The sequence below is a fragment of the Marmota marmota genome, unplaced genomic scaffold, assembly GCF_001458135.2.
Source record: "Marmota marmota marmota unplaced genomic scaffold, marMar, whole genome shotgun sequence".
Lineage (NCBI taxonomy): Eukaryota > Metazoa > Chordata > Mammalia > Rodentia > Sciuridae > Marmota > Marmota marmota.
In genome coordinates, this window is record NW_026000005.1 from 1,903,373 (window position 1) to 1,913,536 (window position 10,164).

The 10,164-nt window shown below is 33.7% G+C and overlaps 1 protein-coding gene across 8 annotated transcripts in view; it reads right to left on the minus strand.

Moving 5' to 3' along the window:
* Znf385b (zinc finger protein 385B) overlaps positions 1–10,164 on the minus strand; it is a 295,618-nt gene that overhangs the window by 247,980 nt on the left and 37,474 nt on the right. Inside the window, exon 1 of one of the 8 annotated variants that reach the window (XM_048808107.1) lies at positions 6,331–7,097. The exons of 6 other annotated variants lie outside the window; for them this stretch is intronic. The gene's annotated coding sequence lies outside the window, so the exon portion shown is untranslated. Of the gene's footprint in view, positions 1–4,151; positions 4,174–6,330; positions 7,098–10,164 lie in introns of those variants that run through there. One more of the 8 variants, XM_048808108.1, reaches the window with a different exon arrangement.

The window sequence follows — 10,164 nt, forward strand, 5'->3', positions numbered from 1 at the left end:
CAATATATCTGAATTGATTGCTTACAATGCATCTATTTTGTACTATTTTGTGGCAGTGGCATGGAAACACTGTCATTTCAAGTAACTCATTTCCTAGAGACAATATCCCTGTTGAGTACAGTATATAATCTACAGAAATATGTGTGTGTATGTGCACATATGAATGTTCAAACCAGTACTACTTCTAATCAAACTAAGAAATAAAAGTAATAACCAAAACGTGGATCATCAGTAGAATGGATAAGTAAATTGGAGTACAGGACACAAAAAATATAAAACAGCAATTGAAAATGAATGAACTACAGCTACCTATCAAAAAGTATGAATCTCAAAAACTTTTTTAATGGATGCGTATGTGGCAACAGGCTTAACACATTTAAAGACATGGATATATTTAGTGACAAACTCTAAAGTATAGCAAGGAAATAATCAACACACAATTGCAGATAGGAATTACTTCTGGAAACTAAGGAAAAACAGGGGGGCATCTAAGGTAAGGTTTTATTTTTGAGTCAGGTTTTAGTTACACAGGAATTTGACTTAGTTTTTCAAAACTATATGTTTTATATACTTTTTTATTTATATATGACAGCAGAATGCATTACAATTCTTATTACACATGTACTCATATATTTTACATGTTAAAATAGCTCATTAATTAGGCTAAGTTTCTTTGCTTGGTTTCAACTGGGACCAAAACAACAAAGTGGTAAAATCAAAGACTTCCAAATGTTATTATTCATAGCCCATGTAAAAACTAGTATATTCAAGTATTGCCAATTAGTATAATCTTGTTTCAGTGAAAATTAAAAGAAGCAATATAAAGTGATTAGAAAACTGCATGAAGTATCTATGATAATGTTGTCATTAATAACAAAATATTGAACGGTACTGAAAGCACTGTTTAATACTTAAATTGAACTGGTTCTCAAAAAATATTTCATATATGTAAATCCTTCCAGAGACACTCTGTAATTTGTCCTGTTAAGAAAGAAACCTTATCAAATCTCTATTATACCTGTCAAAAAATGATTTCTATGGGTTTACATAATAGAAAGCCATTCATACAGACTGATTCTGCACAATGTTTATAATGTTAGAAATCATATTTAGTGAACATTATTTAAACATAATTTTAGCTTAAGACTAGCAGACAAAGCTAATGCTAATACTTTGCAAAACAGAAATATTGAAATGGAAGCTATTTTTAAAAGGTCGACAATTATTTTGACCCTTTAAGCCAAATTCTAATAAATAACATTGTCTGGACTGTAAGCTAAGTGGGTAGGGAAAGAGGGAATGGATCTATCATACCCAATGCATAGACAGAGTCGTCACATATAAATAAGTCATTTTTACCAAAATTCTTAATTATAAGATTTTTGTAATTTAAAACATTAATAATTTTGCTATAAAATAATAGGCATATTTAATGGCCAACAAACATTGTGAAGCAAGTTCTAAATCTATGCCACTATTAGATACATATAAAATATTGGGGAATTTTCACAATACATATAAATAAATGAACATTGAAATGAATTAATGTCATTACTGAATGTCTGTAAGAAAGTATGTTACATTAAATTCACATGATTCATATTTAATTTCACCTATTGGATCAGGAACTACATAGACATATTTTTAAAAACCTCATTATGGTAAGAAAAGAGGATTGGGTGATTAAAGGTTCAGTGCACACTGTTCAATCAAATCATCTAAGTATTTATAAATTTCAACTAAAATAATTCCAACCTAGGAGTGTTGTCGATTTTTAGGGAAAAGTTTAGTAATAAATGAAATTAACATTTGAACTATGTATTACTGTGATGTGCTCTGTACAGTCAATAACAAAAGATTTAATTACCTTAAAAATTTTACCATACATGTATATATATGAATGTTTACATGCATGTGTTTGTGTTTATGCACATCTGCAAACACAGTTTCCCATTTCTTCTGAGAAATCCATACCTAAGATCATTTGGGGACACTTTTTTCTGAACACTAAATCAAGGTGTTGGTTTTTCACATTATATTTTTGTATGTAGTCCTAATGTTCTTTATTTTTATAGCTCTGATTGTCAGTTTCACACTGCTTTATAGTGTGAAATTGACAAAAAAATTGTGCAAAACCTACATGTGGTATCATAGAAATTTAGCAAAGAAATTACTATGTAAATTGTCTGAAAAAGGCTGAAAAAATACTGAAATAGTGATAGCAATGACTATGTTCCAATTGATCAGCTTTTCAAAGAACCTCAGACTATTCTGAATGTATGGACCTTTATATATGCAATTTTTTTTTCAAAAAATGATAGTAGGATAAGCTAGACAGTTTGACATTACTTTATAACCTTACAGGAAAAGATGCATAGCACTTTCACAATGAAATCTGAGAGCCATCTTTTCTGCTTATCTTACTTTTACATCTTTGTGAGTAAGGTTATCATCATTTCAAACTCTCCATAGCAATCTTCTCAACTTCCTTTACAAGTAGGAAATGCAGTTTAAAAAGGAGTGGTATGTTAGGATCACCTTTGGTATTTCCTTCATTATATATCTTGTCTATTCATTGCCCTAACAAACCAGTAATTATTCCTGGGATATCAGAAATAATAGATTGCTCCATGCCTCCTTTCATTTTTCTTGCTACATGACTTGCATTCTTCCATATCCTTTCTCTGTTTTCTTCTATCCCTCTTGTTATACTTTAGGCATGAATGTAATAGGACAGTTAAAAAAGCCTGGAGTCACATTTCTAACTCTTCAATTGCTGTGTGACTTAGGGGCAGTTACTCTCTGGTGTTGTTTTTTGTTTTTGTTTTTGTTTTTTGTTTGTTTGTTTGTTGTTGTTGTTCAATAGATATGTGGGTGTCAGTAAAAAAGTTTTTAAACATTAAATACAATTATACATTTATAAAGCACTTTAACATACAGGTTGATACATGGTAAGTTGTAATGGTGGTGGTTTAGTGTTTGTATGAAGTACCTAGTCACTCTAATGAACCTAATCAAGACTTTCTACATTATTTCAAGATGACAAAATCCAATTTCAATAACACAAAAATCACCAGAAAATTATGGGTTACTTTTGTTTGCTTAATATATGACTCAGGAGGAGAAGGAGAAATAGCAGGGTACAATATTATTAAAAATACTGCCCTTGTGCTTTACAACATAGACACTGTCTTACAAAACGTGCACAGGATGTCTATAAGTTTATAAAGCAAATATAATTTTCCTTATTTTTATGATGAAGAATAAATCACAGAGGTTTTAAATAAGTAGTCCAACTGGACACTGAGTGTATGTTAAGCCAGTTAACACAGAACAGCCATCTTGAAATATTATTCCTGTGGTCCAAGTAGAGTTCTGTGTGTCTTTTGTGGAACATTAAGTCTACAGTGCTCAGTTCAAATGATATAAACAAATATTCAACATTAAGAATAGATCAGAGCTTCCTTGAGAGATCATTTGGGTGAAACAGATGATACTTTATCAGATAATGTTTCAATTTCTGTGACTTTATTTTTTTTTAGTTCAAAGTGTGTGTGTGTGTGTGTGTAAATAGACTCAAACTTGAACTGTTCTATTTAAAATCTCTATCACTTATATCTTTCCAAAAAGCTATTTCTAAAAAAATGGACTTTGTTGTGTACAGAATTTTCAAAGGGAATGGTATTATCTAAGCAATGTTAGGATATTACAGCATAAACTACCTTATAAAATGGAACATTTGGAAAAAGTTCTATACAATGGAGAAAATAATATCTGAAAAGCATATGATAGAGTCAGTTTAAAATGACTACTTAGAGTCTTTTAAGGATTAACCATGAGAAACACCAATAATGCTCCACATCCCAAAACACATATCATCTACTTAAGCAAACTATAATCATACAGTCTTTCTGTTTAGATATGTTTTTACTTTTATAAGCTTAGAATTACATACAAAACAAGGATAAACTGGGAATCATATGATTTAAAATATACCCAATGAGCATGACCAAATAAAAGCTGATTTAAATAATCACCATGGAAAAACATCATGTCACACCTAAATTCTATGTATTTAAGCCATATGGAGCACATCAAAGCTACCATAAAGTGACTGAAAAGATTTATTTTTGACATTGGGGAAATCTTACTTGGGAGCAGATGCCCAGACTAGCTTGGAGGCAGTAGGTTTTCATTGGGTGACTAATCACATCACTGGGGCATCTTTGTGAAGTCTATAAAAAAGATATTTAGTAGTAAAATGCATGAATATTGATGATAACAAACAATATGGGCACTTCAAAATATCTCTGAAGAGCAACGCTATAAATGCCCTGATCTTAAATCAGATGCAACTCATTCCCATTCACAGAGAACAACTGCCCTTTCATCAGGTTTGACTCTTTCAGACAAAAATCAATGAGAAATTTGCCTGAATAAAATGTACATGATTAAACTGTTGGAGCAGAGTTAACTCAATAATAATCTCTCATTTAATCCTTCATATTCTTAGAGTCACTAATTCTGGAGAAAATAAAAATCATTACAAATTCTCTTCTGTCTCTCCTCTCCTCTTCTCTCTCCCCCCACCTCTCTCTCTTTAACTATGAATGCAGTCAACCTTGAAGAATCTTTGAGTGAAGAAGTACTTTACAAAATGAACTCATACAAAAAGTAACCTAGAATTTTCCTAGAATTTTCTGGCTTAAATTGTTCTTAATGGGAGTACCAAAAAAAAAAAAGTAATCAAAATCGTTCATTTTGAAGAAACAGACTCTAAAGTCAAGAAAATACAGTGGTTTATTCAAGGTCTCAGAGTCAGTGAGTGGCAACTTCAAACTGAGAACCTAGAAAACCCAGCTCTCATCTGATATTCTTTATACCATACCAGGACTTCTTTTTAGATGGAAGACACCTATCAGTATAAAAGATATGCCTTTGTGGATTCAAGGTCCTGAAAGTTTATCCTTTAGTCAGCTTTTTGTCACTGTGATCAAAAGACTGAAAATAACAATTTTAGGGGAAAAGTTTATTTGGTGCTCACGGTTTCAGAGGTCTCAGTCCATAGACAGCCAACTTCATAGCTCTGAGTCTAAGGTGAGGCAGAACATCATGGCGGAAGAGTGTGGAGGAGGAACGCAGCTCCTCCACATGGACATGGCAATCAGGAAGCAGAAAGAGCTCTGTTCACCAGGGACAAAATATTAATCCCAAAGGCACATCCTCAGTGACCTATTTCTTCCAGCCACACCCTATCTGCCTTCACTTACCGCCCAGTTAATTCATATCAGTGTATTAATGTACTGATTTGGTTAAGGTTCTCATTACCTAATCACATGGTTAACATTTTTTTGGCCCAAAATACAATAGCATTATCATAAATGTAAACATATTTTTTTAAAAAGTTTATTTTTAAATCTACAATTACCTGGACTTGGTATGTTATTCTTTATTGCCAAAGAACTGATATCATCAGGAATCCTTGATACTCACAAGCAAAAAACAGTACTCAATTGCTAGAGAGGACACCCACAAACTCTCACTTGGGAAGGCTTTGGCACAGAATAAAAACACTAAAGCACAAGTAATAGGAATCCATTTAAAAATATTCTTCAACAACCATGTCATTTATACATTTATAATTTTAAAGCCCAGTTAATGACTTCTTGATAAAAGATCAAGTCAGGAAGCTACTTAAAAATGTTACAAACTTGGGTAGCACAAGTGCATTCTAAAGTTTTCTGAAACCCCTCATCCAAAGTAACATCTTTTAAAAGACTCAAATAGTTTATGATTTAGAGCATCAAAGAACAGGTTAAATTCTTACAACATAGGAGAGTGGAAACATGACTTCAAGGAAAATCTATTTTACATAAAATATTTACACTGGAGTCCAAACTGAGTTAAAGAAAACTAATGAAAATATTCTTCTCTACTGAAAAATGGGGGAAATTAACTTTCCTTTTAGCTCAAGTTTCTTGAATATCCCAAAAGGAAATACTTAATTTTCTAGAACATGCTGAAAGAAACAGGTAAAAAGGCAACATGGCTAGAGCCGAATTAATCAAGCAAACATCACTGACAATCAACAGTGCTTTCCTGGTGATTAAACACAATTTGAGACAGCTGGAGGTGGACCCAAACTAGTTGGAGATTCCAAGGGAACAGAATCTTAGGAGTGCAAAATGCGTCTCAGAAATGGAATTTGCAAATGGATGCAAAGCTCTCAGCATTTTCAAGACTCCAAGGACAAAATCAGAGTAAAACCAAAAGGGTAAATCTTGCATTTTCAAGTTTCAAAATATATTATTTACTAGTACAGCTCCTTACCTGGTCTTGTTCTTGTTTTTCAGGTTGCATAGGCTTACGTGAAATACTCATTTTCTCCAAAATTTCTCAGTGTTCCCAGGACCCTAAGACTAACTATTAGCTTTCAGGAAGGTCAGAGATTGAATACTGGACTGTTCCAAGACTGGGATTGCCATAGGTGTTAATTCTAAATTGTTACATGAAAAAATATCTGGATTTTTGTTCAATCTAACACTTGAACTGGGAAAATTCTAAGACTGACCACACCCCTACTTAGAGTGCCCACACATTCCAGTATGAGGTAACACCAAGTTTATGTCTGAGTCCTGGCTTAATCATTAATAACTCTTAAAAGTGTCACATTTCAATGACAAATCACATGACCACCACCTTAAAGAAGTTTAAGTGGCTTCTTCCCTCATCTTCCCAGCCCTTTAGAAGACTTTCTTCAGTGTAATACAATGCTAGAAAAAGAGTTACATGTTGACCTCACCGTAATAGGTACATTCCAATGTATTCCTTGGGTTCTTAGGTCTTAACTCCCCTGTCCCTTTTCTTTACTATTTTCTATTACTAGTATAAATTTTGGGTCTTTTTATAAAAATCATGCATTATTCTTCTCTGAAATATTTCCCCTAGTGCTTAGCTAGCTCAGAACCACAGATCTAGCTTAAAATACGAAAACTAAAAGAAAGTCCTTTGAAATCACTAATTAACTAACAAATCAATCATTATAACTAAGTTCATTTGTAAATTGGGCACTGTTTCTATACTGATAAAAGAATTTAGGACAAAATTTATGCTTAATAAAGGTTTATGAATAATCATGTGAAAGAACGATTAGGAAAGGAATTAAGAAGTTAAGTGTGAAGTAACAGAAAAATTATTATGACACAAAAAGAAAGAGAGAGGATGGCCCAAAGAGAGAAGAGCAGCCTAAATCAAAAGCGTAATTAACCGCGCTCCAGTTTCCCACAATGACCAGCTCATCCTTAGGCAACAGAACATATAAACTCAGTCTACTGAGACTGTTTTTTTTTTCTTTTCATTGCAAAACTGTAATTCAGATTTTATCAAGGAAATAACTAGTTAAAATAGATTAGGTTTTTAGAAATATGTATTTACTTGAAGGCATGATGTTTTTGAAATGATGTGCTTGAAAAACCTGTGATCAGATCTGGGTAACATTCTTCCCATTTTGTTCAAAAAGAGAATATCCAAGACTACCAACTTAGAAAGCTATACTTCTGCTTTTATTTTTTTTTTCTCACAATTACTAAGTTTTCAAGCATTGTGCCACGCTCTCTGACATTCGTAACTTCATTTGACCATTACTCCAACTCCTGAGGTACATTTTACATATGAGAAAACTCAGATGAGAGTTGTTAGGGAACTCTCCCACACAGCTGATAAGAGTTAGTCAGGGTTTGAAACTGGCTGCCAGATACCAGATCACAAACTCTGCCACTGTGCTTTATCATCTCCTTCTCAACAGTTTATTCAATCAATCATTTCTGATTCTTCTTTCCAAGACCCCAGTTACCTGCCCCACAGAGTACAAACTCCTTTAACCAGTGATTCCCACACGTGGCTTTAGAAAAAAACCAGGGATTCTTAAAAACACCCAGGACAATAATTCTACCTTAACTGATCAGGATATGGTCTGAGGGTGAAACTGAGGGGCTGAGTGAACGTTTATTAGCATGCTCCAGGCTCTGGGTTCAATCTAAAGCACCTCAAAATTAAAAATAAATAACTGATCCCAGAGTGGAACCTGGGAATCAGTACTATTTTAAACTTTCCTATTGAATTGGGGGTGTTAGAATGCTTGCCCAGCACTAGGTTTCATCCCCAGATCCCAAAAAACAAAACAAAACAAAACAAAAACCTTCAACTGATTTTAATGGGAGGCCAGAAATGGGGAGACAATTGCAGAATGGTCCCCTAAACCTGCTGTGACTAGCTTTCCTGCTTTGCCATCACTGTTTCATGATGGTGTGTCTTAGCCTATCTTCTAGACATACCACCAACAGACCAGCATTTGGCACTATTCTTACACAAAGATAGAATGGCCATCAAAGGAAAGAAACTTGTTCTTCTGGATCAGGATCTTGCACAGATGTTCAGTCTTTGTGGCTTCGGGATTATATTCCCTATGCTGATGCTTGGACACCTCTCTGAACCTATGAAGACTGTCTGGCAGGGAAAGTCTTGGCTCTACATGGATTCAAAAACAAAAATTTTACCTTCAATCCTGAGTAGACAACACACAAATGCCAGCTATTATGTGTTGACCATAATAGGGAGAGGGTATATGGCTTGATGAAAACCCAACAGCATCACCTTCAAATGCAAAGAAAAGAATATTTTAAAGAGCAGCAGTCTAGTCAATTTAGACTAATTAGAAGGCAGAAAGAAATTGTCAGCTGATCATAATATTAATCAAACCATTTTACACTTCTGCAAACTGACAGTCAATTGAGATAAGCAAGGATTTTGAGCTTAGAAAACAAAGAGCTAAATTAACATTCAAACTCAGCATTAAACTCCTAGAAAGCAAAAGAACTCATGATAAAATGTCCATCATCTTGCCATGACTTTGTAATACAGTCCCAGAGGGAAGATCACCCAGTGTTATGAAACCCAATGTTATGAAACAGTGTGAAACTGGGTGATCTTCCCTTTGGGAATGTAGGATCTTGGGGTTTTTGTTACATGTAAGATCACCCCTTTGGGTTAATAAGATTTGTAGATATTTTGTGTAAAAAAATCCCTCAGTATTATGAAACAGTGTTTTCTGTTTGACAAAGAACTAAATGTATGAGGTTAAAAAGCAAACTCATTGTGACAATGGTAAGCTCATACATGCTGTCATATTTGCAGATTTAAGGACTGCCTAAATAGTATTTTAATATGGTTTCAGTCTTTCTTCCTTTGGTTTTATATGGTGCAATTTATACTGAAGTACTTCTAAAGTTTTCATTTCATCATAAAGCTGAGGTTCCCTGAGGCCTGGTGGTTTACATGGGCACTCATGAATAAGGCAGGTGGGTGTATTTGATGGTAAGGACACTGTGCACAATCATGAATCCTTGAGGAGTATCTTTACAACAAACTCTGGAAGGTAAACATGCACCCTTAGGTGAGATACATTGTAGAGAGTCAGGGAACTCCTGCTCAGGACCTGACCAGATACTTTATTTTATTTATTTATTTTTATGTGGTGCCGAGGATGGAACCCAGGGCCTCGCACGTGCTAGGCAAGTACTCTATTGCTGAGCCACAGCCCGAGCCCAGTGCTACACGTTTTTACTAGACAACTTTTGATTATTTCACATTCCTTCCACTTTCCCTCCACTTCTTGCATCTTTCATATTCTTCTTTTATGTAGATATATTTGTTATTCTCAAAACTATGTGTATGCTAAAAATTCAAAAGTACCAAAGGGTATCATAGTTGAACATAAGCCTACTTCAAATAGTACAATGGATATATAGTTTAAAGCAATTCTTCTTTGAACTCAAACCCCTATGAAATAAATCCATACATTCTTTTTCTCTCCTCCCCTTCTCTCTGTTTTTTGTGTGTTCTGATACATATATATAGACATACACAATATATACACACACATATTAAATGTATAAGTTTATCTTTCTTTTACACTAACAATGTATGCTTTGTCCTGTTAAAAAGAGCTTGGTTTTTAAAATGCGCCTAACTTATTTCCTTTTTTCATTTTATAAGCATATTTCAATATGATAAAGAGAAAATAAATTCAATATTTGGGTCAGTAAGAACCACGATTGTGGCAATTATAGCTAATAATTAAAGGTTCTGATTAAAGGTGAATATATA